We start from the raw sequence: 14,815 nt of genomic DNA, 5'->3' as shown, positions 1-14,815 counted from the left end.
TGAATTTTCAGTTGTGAGATTATGAATTTTCTGTTATGCGATTATGAATTTTCTGTTATGAGATTATGAATTTTATGAAAATTCATAATCTCATAACAGAAAATTCATAATTTGATCAGTAACGCGCCGTTAACTCCACATCCGCGATTTTTTTTTTTTTTTTTTTGCCTAAAAACGACGTCGTTTTGACTTGTGTTCACCATTCTCGGTGAACACGATTCCACGGCATAATTTGCGCAATTTCATGGCTTCTTCTCGGAATGACTTTGTACAATGTGGCCCTTATTCCTCCCGGTTATTATACTTTGGACCATGGTCCGAAAACAGCATCGTTTCTTTAAGTAAAAAAATAATAGTTGTTACTTTTTAACAAATCTCGTATTTTTTATGTATTCATAACAAAAGAAAACTACAGTGTATCTAAAATGAAATTGTGTCGCATATTGTGTTTATATTATCAAATGAAATTGTAATTAAATTGAAATGATACTTTAGTTGTGTTGAAATGAAACGACAGTGTGTATAAAATGAAACTGAATAACATTAGGGATGGCAATGGGTCGGGTGTGGGTCGGGAAGGGCTACATCCATCACCCGACCTACCTTATATTTTCTCCACCCACCCCTACCCCATCGGGTGAACTTTTTCAAAACCCACCCCCATCCCTACCGAGTGCGGGTGCCACTACGGCACTACGGGTACCCAACACTTATCATTTTATTATTTTTTTCAAAAAATAATATTTAACTTACTCATCACACATAATAAAATAATAAAATTCATTAGTGGTACTAAAATATAAAATAATATAAATATTTAAATACAATACCTAAATTGTTAATTTTTAAAAATAAACTTAGTAGTTTAAATATAAAAAATAGTAAAAAAATACACGAAGTTATATAAACTTTTATAAATAACTACATACTATACTTATTTTACTATTATATATATATATACACACACACATGCATGGTGGGTCGGGTGGGGTTCTAGGCGGGTTTTGTACATAGAACCCGAATCCAACCCGACCCACTGCGGGTTTACTTTTTTAAGATCCACTCCCGACCCACCACCCACCATCACCCAAAAAAAAACCGATCCATGCAGGGTGGATTTGGGTGGATATCCGCGCGGCGGATTGAAATTGTCATCCCTAATAACATGTCTCACATATTGAGTATATATTGTCAAATAGAAATGTAGTTGAATAGAAATGATACTTTAGTTTTGATTAAATGAAACAACAATATATATAAAAAGAAACTGAATAATATGTCTCACATATTGATTGCATATTGTCAAATGAAACTGTAGTTATATCGAAATGATACTGTAGTTATTTTGTAATGAAACTAAAGTGTATATAAAATGAAATTGAATAATAATTTCACATATTTGAGTATATATTGTCCAATAAAATCGTAGTTGAATTAGAATTATAATTTAGTTGTGTTGTAATAAGACTAGAGTTAATTATCAAAATGGTCACTTGACTATAGTGAAATTACCAATTTGGTCCTCGACTATTTTTTTAATCAATTAAGTCTCTCAACTTTAAAAATCTTAACCAATTTTGTCATCCGTTAGTTTTGCTGTTAGAATTCCGTTAACTTGGAACCAAATTGGTAATTTTGCTATAGTCATGGGACCATTTCAGTAATTAACTTTAGGGGTGACAATTCGATTCGATTTTCCTGAACCGAACGGTAATGAATTATTATATACCGAACGATTCGGTTAAAAAGCCGAAATGAAATTCCGTTTGATTTTATTTAAAATATAATAATAACAACAACAACAACAACAACAACAACAACAACAACAACAACAACAACAATAATAATAATAATAATAATAATAATAATAATAATAATAATAATAATAATAATAATAAAAGTAAATCCAAGTCCCTTGATGCCTCCCTTTACCGTTCAGCTCATATTTTCACTGGTATCTCTCGTATAAAATAAAAGTCTAATACATAACAAAGCCAACTGATGTTTACTATTTTGTTATAAAATATTTACGAGAGATACCAATGATAATATGAGTTGAACGGCAAAGCATGCAGCGGGTTTGGATTTACTTCATTATTATTATTATTATTATTATTATTATTATTATTATTAAAAAAAATTCAAAAAGTATTCGGTTCGATTAAGTTTTTTATTGAATAATTTGGTTCGGTTTAGTTTTTTACCAAACCATTCGGTTATACAAGAATCTATTACCATTCGGTTGTTCGATTCGGTTTGGTATGGTTCGGTTCGGGAAAACCGAACAGAATTGCCACCCCTAAAGTTAATTACTGAAATGGTCCCTTGACTATGGCAAAATTATCAATTTGGTCCCAAGTTAACGGAAGTCTAACGGCAAAACTAACGGAGGACCAAATTAGTTAAGATTTTTAAAGTTGAGGGACTTAATTGGTCAAAAAACTTAGTCGAGGACCAAATTGGTAATTTTGCTATAATCAAGTGACCATTTTGGTAATTAAGTCATAAGACTACCGTGTGTATAAAATGAAATCCAATAACATGTCTCACTATAATATGACTATTATATGTATAATGTCGAATGAAGCTGTAGTTGAAACAAAATGAAACTGTAATTGTGCGAAAATAAAACTGAATATGTTATATAAGCAGAGCTAATTATGTGAAACAGATACATTTTTTTTTCATTGAAAGAAACAGGCACCGTTTTGGATCATGATCCACGGTAAAATTTGCCTATTCCTCCATAGGCGCAACATTAGAATTTAGGGAGTTTGGTAGTTTGAGGTCTTCTTTTTTGCAAGTATGCACTCAACAGTACTTAGTTTATTTAATTTGCTATTGGCATTTCATTTTTTTTTTTAGGCCATGAGGAGTCCTGAGTAGGCATTAAGTGTAGGAGGTACCTTTAAGTCTAGGATGATGAGAGTGCATAGCCAGTACTCACGCTAGCCAAACTGGTTTATTGGCATTTCATGTTGAAACATAAGAATGGGTATCCTGCCTTTTTGAAAAATATGTCACATTTCAAATGCCAGGTTGTGTGTATTTTTTATTTTCTTGTTGTAAAGCAAATAAAAGAAAACATAATCTCACTTGTTGCTTATTTATATCTAGAGTAACAAGTGAAATTTTGACATTTTCAGGTTCGGTGCTCAATTCCTCTCTTGTGGGAGCAAATTGTTGACTTGAGCTATAAACCATAGCTTAATATTATTTACCATGAAGAAACAGTATATACCCCTAAGCCATTGTTCTTTAATATCTTCTAGTTCATTAGCTATTAGCAAAAAGTATTATCTTCTTCTTTAAGCCAAAGGTTTCATGATTTATCACAAAGATTTGGAGAGATTGTTGCAGTGGACTTGACAGACAAGGTAAAAGACTTTCCTTTATGTTTAATGCACTGAGGTGTAAGAATACATCTAATACACACACACACATGTTCCCAGGCCACATTATTTGCATACATATTTATTCTACAGTGCCAAACCTTAGTTGAGCCTAGTACTGGTTTGGCTCATTTTGTTACCATGCTTGTTTGGTTGTGTACCAGCAGAGCTTAGCGAGCCTAATCAGATCAAGTCTAGAGCTCCAGGATGAAGTCTCATGGTTTACTATCTAACTTGGAATTAGATGGGAAAGGAATTGCAATTTCATGGGAGAAGAGTAATGTGGAAATTAATAAAGTGGTAATTTAAATTTCAGTGTTTGGTTTGTAGGAATAAAATTATTGGGAATTTCAATTCTAATGTTTAGTATACATGAGAATTGAAAGGGAATAAGTAGTATAAAGTTCGAAATGTTGGAAATAATGAACCAAATCGATTTAATATCCCAAAATAATATTTATATATACACACGAAAATATATATAATATATATATATATACGAAAAAGATATACCAATATGACAATATATATCAACCAAAATTGGGACTTATAATCCTCTTGATTATAATTCCAATCCAACGACCATATCAAATAAAGAGAGGATTTTTGCTTAGAAGCATAATCCAAACCGAAAGAAGAAGAAAGATGGCTCGTGTTTGGGTATAGAATTTTTAGCGCGAGTCAAGAGATCACTCTTTCCTTAAAACCTTGTTTGCCACCTCCAAAAGTGCTAGGAGCGTTGTAGCCTAACTTTCCCAGGATAAAACGTGATACGGTTCGACGTTTGAGCACCCAAACGAGCGAACCCGGCGAACTAGAGCAAAAGCCTTGAACACAGTTAGACAAAGAAAGGAGTAGAAGCAGAGGTTTTGGAGCTGGAAAAAACGTGCAAGTGTGTATCTCTCTTGTTGTGTTCTTGTTCTCTGTCTGTGTGAAAAAATCTGTTGTCCTACTCCCTTCTTATATAGGAGATGAAGGATCAATAGCATTCAAGTTGGCATTTAACAAATGATTTGTAACACCTGAAACAACCACCATTAAGTGAGATTAAAATCAAATTTTAAAAATTAGAATTAATAGACAATTAATTCCGTAAATCCCTCTTCTATGTTACTTTCGGCCTCAGAGCTGAACTGAGTTACTGAGCGCTGCTCTCTTGTTCAGTTTTGACCTCAAGGCCGATTCGAACCAGCAAGCAACTTTCGGCCGAATCCAGCAGCCCCTTGTGTTGGAAAAATGATACCGAAAGTTGACATAACTTAGCCTTTTCGATCTCGTTTCTAGTTGGAATTTGATTTACAACACCCCCCCCCCCCCACCCCCACGCAAGAGAGCCTATATGCTATACAATTCTACAAACTCCAAAAGAGCTCTTGTATAAAACGGGGGGCAAAATCCTCTTTCCAAACCAATATCTTATTCACCCATTATTTGTTTTGAGCGTACAATATATCGATCTCTTCGTCTCACTATGAAGAACCCGAATTCACTTTGACCCGACTCATTTCAGAAGTGGACCCCACTGATAATTGTACCACAAAATAGCCACTTAAAATGTCATTTTAATGCTATTTTTCCAACACGAAATGCCCATACTTATTATTATTATTATTATTATTATTATTATTATTATAAATGACCAAATTCAAATTTTGCTTTTGAAAATTTACTATTATTATAAATCCTAAATGACCAAATTCAAATTTTGGTTTTGAAAATTTATGTAAAACGTTGTATAAATGAACCACAGAATTGCATAATGAAAGCAATAAAATATATAAGAGAGTTTCGAGAAAACATATTTGATTGATGTTGGTTTACTAATTGACGTTATGTGTTAAAAGTAGAATAAGAAGACATGCTATAATCAAAAGAGAGAGGTCAAACATATATTTTAGGTTAAAAATAGAGAGGGGTAATTTTGTCTCAAAGTTACTTTTTATTCTTCCTAAAATTCATAGAATTGAAATACCAAGGGGAAGGGGGGCCGGGGGAATTGCAATTCCCTCCAACCAAACGAAGGAATTTACTTGCCTTCAGAATTATGTGAAAATGAAATTGTAATTTCCTCCAACCAAACGCCTCGTTATTGTTTTGGGGAATCTTGCTTCTAAAGTGTTCTGTTCTAAAGCAGTGGTTGAAATTGGAAGTAAGTGGACTTTCTGAACCTATTTATGCATTGTTTCTTCACTGGAATTTGGGTTGTTAACTTTCAGGGTTTAAAGAGGAAGTTGAAGGTCATGCAAATGACATTTCTTCACTGGAATTTGGGTTGTGCAAGATGAAGATCAACTTGGTGCAATTGGTGCCTTAGGTAACTAAGTTAATTTCATCTGTATAGTAACTTGTTAAGTCATTAAGATATGTCATCTAAAGATGACAAAAACTCTTAAAGGTTAGCGCTTCTGCTTTTTGGAAACATTTCCTCTTACAAATTTATGGGAACTCCATGTAACGTTTCAGAGTCAATTCTCTAATTTTAAAAAATTCAAAAATTCATTTCTCAAAAAGAAACTAGCAAACAATTAATATTGATGCATATTTAAAGAAAAATTACTTGTAGATTCACATTTATATTTCTTATATTTGTAGATTTTTCTCGTATTTTGAATCTTAGATTTTTTCATTTTTGTCCTACCTTGTCTATTATGTTGATCCACTCACAGTATCTCTTTACCACATGGACTTGGATAGAACTATGTTTCTATTAAGATTGTATATGAGAACTTGTCTCCAAAAGGTATCTTGTCATTGTTTTTTTTTTTTTTTTTTCTAGGGTAAAAACTTAATGCATTAAATCACTGGAAAAATAATTTACAAGAAAAAAGGGAGGGACATCAAACCATTCCCCACAATCTGACTCAGAAAAGGCCTCCCTAGCAACAGTGTGGGCAATGTGAAACTATCCAATGTTTGAGGTGCCTTTTGCATGGAAATGAAATGTCTTTTATGCAAAACACTTTGTATTGTGTTTGTTTTCTCACATTGTACGCTAACTAACTGCACGGCTGATTGAAAACTTGTAGCTGCAGAAAATTGTTTTTATCTTTTTTAGATGATTAGATGATTCCATGACTTGATTTAAACTGTAGGAATAAATGCATTCTTCATTCTGTCTAACTGTTACATTATGGCATGCTTTTGCTTTTGGTGTTATAAAGTGTTGTTAGTTCATTATTAATGTTTTTGCTTTGTATTAATTGTGTTGAATTGAATGGTTAAGTATTGATAGAGTTTAAGTATTACAAGGTATAATGTGTTGATTGGTTATTTTGATAAGTTGAAATCATTTGTTGGAATGGGGAGTGAGTTGATTATATTGGTTGGAAACTAATTATGTATGGGGAAATAAATGTATTTTTATCAGATTAATAAGTTTTTTAAAAAATATAACAATAGGCGTCGGTTCCTCATCATTAAATATACTAAAAACCAACTTTATGCGTCTGTTCCATGTTAGAAACCGAGGCATAAGTTAACTTTGCGTCGTCTGTTAACAACAGACGCGTAAAAGTACGCTAATCTGTGTCTGCTTTATATGCGTCGGTCGTAAAACAGACGCAAATGACTGTTTTTTACTCGTGTTAATTAATTTGCTTCAATATGTAGCTATATTAATTAAGAAATATCAAGACTAATTAGCTTCAATTAATTAATAAACTCTCTTATTGTTGAGCAGAATGATTTAATTCTCTTTTTCGTTCATCACTGTGACATTTATTCAGAAAATTACATTTTTTGAATAAAATTATTTACAATATATAACTTCGATTAACATATTTTTAAAATATTCAAGAACACATGAAATGAGTACGGAATAAAAAAAATATAATAAGCAGTGGTTTTTAAAAATATATATTTTAAATATCATATTTTTATAAGGGGTGGTAGTATAACATTCACATCTATATGAGTATTATATTACAAAAATTAAGCATTTTTTTAAAAGAATTGCACCCAACTAATGATGTAAATTTATTTATTTTTAAATAATGATAAGACAATATTAAAAAAAAAATTAAAAAGAAGAGAGGATGATTTGATAGTTTCTTAATTTCAATTAGTCTTACAATTTTATACACGAAAGATAACAAATTCAATATAGTATTCGGTAATCGGTAGTCTAGTTTTCCACTTGTCCTTTGATGTTTTTTTTTTTTTTTAAATCAGCCAAAAATAATCTTAGGAAACAAGAGTTGAAGATTTTGATTTGTAAATTAAACTAGAGTTTTACTTAATGGTGCCTTGGAAATTTTTTTTTCTAAAATATTTTTAAATTTATTTTATATGTTATATAATACTAGTAATTATGTTTTTGAAAGTTAATTAGCGTCTAATAATAATCTTCGTCACCTCTCCCAATCTAATAATAATCTAGATTATATTTGAGATACTATAATGATTAGGGAAGAGTTCAGGTGCGGGAATGACTTCTTGTGCGATTGTGTGGTTGAACACACCTTAAGCATTAAAATAGCGCACATTAAGTATTAACTTCGCGGATCTTAGTTTATAACACTGAAGCACCTTAAGCATACGAATCACGCACAACCTAAAACTCACGCACATTAAGCACAAAACTCGCACACCTTAAGTTTCAACAACTACTCACATTAAGCACTAACCCCACGCACCTTAAGCACTAACCCCAAGCACCTTAAGCACAAACCTGACGCACCTTAAGTTTCAATAACTATCCACATTAAGCACACAACCCACGCACCTTAAGCACAAACCACATGCACCTTAAGCACAAACCACACGCACATTAAGCACAAAACTCACGCACATTAAGCCCAAACCCGAGCACCTTAAATTTACCTAGATGCAAACATTACCAAATTGCCACCGCATTTTTTTTTTTTTTGGGTAATCTTGGACGTTGATTTAAGCAAGATCAATGACTCAGATTTAACCGCACAACCGCACCTGTGGCTGCCAAATAGAAGCAGTAAAGAAGACACAAGATTTGGTAACCCAGCTCAAAGTACGCATTCTCCTACATCTGGGGGCATCCCATGGAAAAGACTGTCCAATTCTCCATTAACTTCAAGAAAGCGATTCACCGAATCAATAAGAAGAACACAAAGGACTCAATAGAGTAACACTAAAGATTTAACTAAGTTGAAGAGCTCCTTCTATGAAGAATCGACTTGCAATCTCCCGATCTTCATAATTGAGGCTCTCCCCTCAATTGCAGCTTGAATGACTCCTATCAATTCTATTGGGATATACAACCCATAATCAATGTGAAGTGTGAGATATTGACTTGACGTTGATTTCTTCTTAACTCAATGAAGTAATCAAGGCATCCGTTTAGCTTTGTATGAATTCTTGATGAATAGTAGTCTATCTCTTAGAAATTTCTCTTGTTGAGCAGAATGGTTTAATTCTCTTTTTCGTTCATCACTGTGACATTTATTCAGAAAATTGCATTTTTTGAATAAAATTATTTACAATATATAACTTCGATTAACATATTTTTAAAAGATTCAAGAACACATGAAATGAGTACGGAATAAAAACAAATATAATAAGCAGTGGTTTTTTAAAATATATATTTTAAATATCATTATTCCAAAAGGCTGAACCCCAACCCTAAGGGCCCCCCAACACCCCGGCCCGACAGAGCATTTGGGAAATATATTTTAAATATCATATTTTTATAAGGGGTGTTAGTTTTAACATTCACATCTATATGAGTATTATATTACAAAAATTAAGCATTTTTTTAAGAATTGCACCCAACTAATGATGTAATTTTTTTTTTTTGGTATAAGTGTCAAATAGGTCCATCTATTACTGCGAAGTGCTCAATTTCCACCACGAATTAAATTAAGTGTCAAATAGGTCCATCTACGAGTTAAATTTGTTCAATTGGTTTTTTTTACAGGTTAATAACGGGTTACCTATTTAATTATTAAAATAAATAAATAAAATAAAATAAAATAAAATAATACAGCCACCGGCTGTCCGGCGTGGCTGTATTTTTTTTTAATAATTTTTAAATTATTTTTTTAATAATTAAATTGGTAACCTGTAAAAAAAGTCAATTACCTGCAAAAAATGTTAATTGAACAAATTTAGTAGGTAAGTGTGGTTAATTAGCCTTTAATTTAATTCATGGTGGGACTTGACAATAGTACATGGGCCTATTTGACACTTCTCTCTTTTTTTTTTTTTTTTTTTTTTTTTTTTTAAATAATGATCAGACAATATGAAAAAAAAAAAAAAAATTAAAAGAAGAGAGGATGATTTGATAGTTTCTTAATTTCAATTAGTCTTACAATTTTATACACGAAAGATAGCAAATTCAATATAGTATTCGGTAATCGGTAACCTAGTTTCCACTTGTCCTTTGATGTTTAAAAAAAAAAAAAAAGTCAGCGAAAAATAATCTTAGGAAACAAGAGTTGAAGATTTTGATTTGTAAATTAAACTAGAGTTTTACTTAATGGTGCCTTGGAAATTTTTTTTTCTAAAATATTTTTAAATTTATTTTATATGTTATATAATACTCGTAGTAATTATGTTTTTGAAAGTTAATTAGCGTCTAATAATAATCTTCTTCTCCTCTCCCAATCTAATAATAATCTAGATTATATTTGAGATACTATAATGATTAGGAAAGGGTTCAGGTGCGGTAATAACTTCTTGTGCGGTTGTGTGGTTGAACACACCTTAAGCATTAAAATAGCGCACATTAAGTATTAACTTCGCGGATCTTAGTTTATAACACTGAAGCACCTTAAGCATACGAATCACGCACATTAAGCCCAAAACTCACGCACATTAAGCACAAAACTCGCACACCTTAAGTTTCAACAACTACTCACATTAAGCACTAACTCCACGCACCTTAAGCACTAACCCCAAGCACCTTAAGCACAAACCTAACGCACCTTAAGTTTCAATAACTATCCACATTAAGCACACAACCCACGCACCTTAAGCACAAACCACATGCACCTTAAGCATAAACCACACGCACATTAAGCACAAAACTCACGCACATTAAGCCCAAACCCGAGCACCTTAAATTTACCTAGATGCAAACATTACCAAATTGCCACCGCATTTTTTTTTTTTTTTGGGTAATCTTGGACGTTGATTTAAGCAAGATCAATGACTCAAATTTAACCACACAACCGCACCTGGGGCTGCCAAATAGAAGCAGTAAAGAAGACACAAGATTTGGTAACCCAGCTCAAAGTACGCATGCTCCTACATCTGGGCGGCATCCCATGGAAAAGACTGTCCAATTCTCCATTAACTTCAAGAAAGCGATTCACCGAATCAATAAGATGAACACAAAGGACTCAATAGAGTAACACTAAAGACTTAACTAAGTTGAATAGCTCCTTCTATGAAGAATCGGCTTGCAATCTCCCGATCTTCCTAATTGAGGCTCCCCCCTCAATTGCAGCTTGAATGACTCCTATCAATTCTATTGGGATATACAACCCATAATCAATGTGAAGTGTGAGATATTGACTTGATGTTGATTTCTTCTTAACTCAATGAAGTAATCAAGGCATCCGTTTAGCTCTGTATGAATTCTTGATGAATAGTAGTCTATCTCTTAGAAATTTCTAAATCAATCATCAGGGGAGACGAGATAGTCTTTAAATAGATGAATCCCATAAAGTTCTCAACTACTGCAACCGTCTTGAACAACTCTTCGAACAATCTATCCAGCTAGTTTATTCTTCAGTCTTCAAGAGTTGAGATAAGAACTAGATCGTTGTTGTTACAGTTTCAAGTTCAGACTTTTAAAAACTTAATACAAGGACTGTGCTAAATATTGAACAAATGCTTTGTTCCATAAAACTTTAACAACATATATGGGTAAAAATATATCTTCGTAAGTCTTTTTGAAATATGCATTTTATTAACAACCTACCCGTTATTATTTTTATGAACATGAGTTCATGTCCATAATATATTTTGCTGAAAAGTAAATTGAAGTTTTTTTAATAGTTTAGCGCAATTTATATATATCATGGATTAGGGTACACCATATGCATTTATAGATCATTGTCTAGATTATTTACATACATCTAGGATCCGTTTAGAAATCCAGTCATTTTTCAAATTTTCTACTGTTTGGATACACAAGTGTGAGAGCTTATTTGACTGTTATTATCTATTAACTCAAACATTAAAAGACTATTTAATGATAATTTAATTAAATTGTTTCTGTTTATAATTTTTCTTTTACTTTTTTTATGCAACAAAAAAAATCGTTTTATTATCATATATTATCTAAGTTAATAATAACTCAAAAAATAAAAGTAAAATATAATTTTCTTCTATTTAATTTACATGACTAGTGTAATACTTAAGTGAATCTTGGATAATTTTAATACCAATCTTCAATTCAATGAGTGATGATAACAAAAAGAAAAAAAAAAAAAAACGTTTTATACAAATAATTAAAATACTCTGTACTTCGTACACGATTAATACGAATGAGACTTAAACTGAAACCTGGTGTGGGTCACATGCATTATTTGTCATGTGCATTTGTCGTTGGATTTATTCCAGCTTCCACTATTTTCAAACTTCAATTCATCATTATATTATTAAATAAGAAAATTTGTGGAAATTTTTTGTTTTTGTTTTTCTAGTCCTGTCATGATTATTATGGAAACATTATTATGTGGCTCATAAATACAAAAAAATACATTATTTATGTACATAAAATATATTATTTGAATATTAAAAGTATATTATTTCGTATACTATCAAATAATACATATTCAATATATAAATAATGTACTTTTAATATATTAAAAATATATATTATATTTAGAAAAAGTACATTATTTGAGTATTAAAGTTACATTTAATATTAAAAATACTATGGTTCAAATGATAATTTGCCATTATTATGCTACCATAGTCGGTAGTCCATATATAACCATCATAATCGTACCATAAATCGTATGAACGGCCACCAGAAGTTTGGGTCCAGTGGTCCACCTATCACCGCAATTAGTGTTCCATTTAATGAACCAACAAAATAAAATGCAAAATTCTGACCATATATATATATATATATATATATATATATATATATATATATATGTCTGTTGACATTGACATTTTCTTTGGAAGTCCATTAAAAGAAATGTTGGCAAGCTGCCACCTGTAAATTTATATCACCGATCAGGGTCTACATAGTATTATATAGAAAAAAAAAAAAAAAAAAAAGATAAGGCACTAAATTTATACTCATAAATGACAAAATTTTATAATACAAGATACAAAAAATCACAACATAAAACACATATACATGTTATATTTATATTTTTATTTTTAAAAAAATCTGATTTAGAAACATAATTTGTGTTCATAAACACTGGATTTCACAAACACAAGACAAATTCATAACTAAGGCACAATTATTAATTTTTTTCAGCCTTTCTGGTACAGAATTTGTACTCTTAAAGTACATAATTTCATAACACAAAATATAAAAACTCACAACATAAGACACATACATATGCACTAGAATTCATAGTGCACTGTGAACCCTGGTCCATGATATAAAGATTGCTGCCACCTAATTTAAAAATTTGTTACGTGCCATAATATAAATACTATATAAACCAATACTTATTAACTCATTAAAAATAAAATTAAAATTAAATATGTATACAAAAAATTTAAAATTAAATATTAATCGAGATATCTTTTATAAACATTTACAATTTTTAAATTATCACTGCTCAAATAAGTCATCTAAATTGAGTGAATACTACAATCTATACTATATATAAAAACAAAATCCTGAAATTTTAACTTCCCGCCCAATTCCTAAAAAATCTCTCCTCCTAATAAAATATATTGATTTCTACTTTCCCATTCGTACAATATGCGTTAAAATTCTATCCTCATATAATTATAAAATATTGTAATACAATCTATACTATATATAAAAACAAAGTCCTGAAATTTTAACTTTCAGACCAATTCCTAAGAAATCTCTCCTCCTAATAAAATATATTGATTTCTACTTTCTCGTTCTTAAATAATTTTGCATTAAAATTATATTCTCATATTATTATAAAATACTGTAATACAATCTATATCTATACTATAAATAAAAACAAAATTCTGAAATTTTAACTTACCGCCCAATTCCTAAAAAATCTCTCCTCCTAATAAAATATATTGATTTCTACTTTCCCATTCGTACAATAATTCTGCGCTAAAATTCTATTCTCATATTATTATAAAATACTGTAATACAATCTATACTATATATAAAAACAAAATCCTGAAATTTTAACTTCCCGCCCAATTCCTAAAAAATCTCTCCTCCTAATAAAATATATTGATTTCTACTTTCTCATTCGTACAATAATTCTGCGTTAAAATTCTATTCTCATATTATTATAAAATACTGTAATACAATCTATATTTATACTATATATAAAAACAAAATCCTGAAATTTTAACTTCCCGCCCAATTCCTTAAAAATCTCTCCTCCTAATAAAATATATTGATTTCTACATTCCCATTCGTACAATAATTCTGCGCTAAAATTCTATTCTCATATTATTATAAAATACTGTAATACAATCTATACTTCTATACTATATATAAAAACAAAATCCTGAAATTTTAACTTCCCGCCCAATTCCTAAAAAATCTCTCCCCCTAATAAAATATATTGATTTCTACTTTCCCATTCGTACAATAATTCTGCGTTAAAATTCTATTCTCATATTATTATAAAATACTGTAATACAATCTATACTATATATAAAAACAAAATCTTGAAATTTTAACTTCCCGCCCAATTCCTAAAAAATTTCTCCTCCTAATAAAATATATTGATTTCTACTTTCCCATTCGTACAATAATTCTTCGTTAAAATTCTATTCTCATATTATTATAAAATCTACAATTTTAATAAGAGTCAATAATGTTAGGTTCTTAACTGGAACAAAAAAAATGTCGGTCCTATTGTTTCTTAAAATGAATGGTTCATATCATACTATTGTTTCTTAAAATGAATGGTTCATATTATTTTTATTTTAGTATTTTTTATTGATTTTCCTTATTTACCCTCTATTATATTATTTTCTTCCCTTAAATAACCCAAATTCCGTTAGTATAAACTTTAGTAACGGAATATTCCGTTAAGTATTTATTATTTTAACTTATACATTAATTTCTATAAGAAAAGTCTTAGTTTCGAACCACATCCCAATTAGAGTTGGCATAATTGTTAAACATATATACTACGAATATGTTAAAATATATTTAAAATATAAAATATATATAATATAAAATTTAACATAAACTTTGTTCAAATAATTAGTATGACTAAATACATAACATTCAAAGTTAAGCATCAAAGATTATAAATCAAGAAATTTAAAAATCATTTGATCATTAAAAAGCTTAA

Source organism: Ipomoea nil, unplaced genomic scaffold, assembly GCF_001879475.1.
Source record: "Ipomoea nil cultivar Tokyo-kokei standard unplaced genomic scaffold, Asagao_1.1 scaffold1074, whole genome shotgun sequence".
NCBI lineage: Eukaryota > Viridiplantae > Streptophyta > Magnoliopsida > Solanales > Convolvulaceae > Ipomoea > Ipomoea nil.
This window is presented reverse-complemented; position numbering follows the sequence as displayed.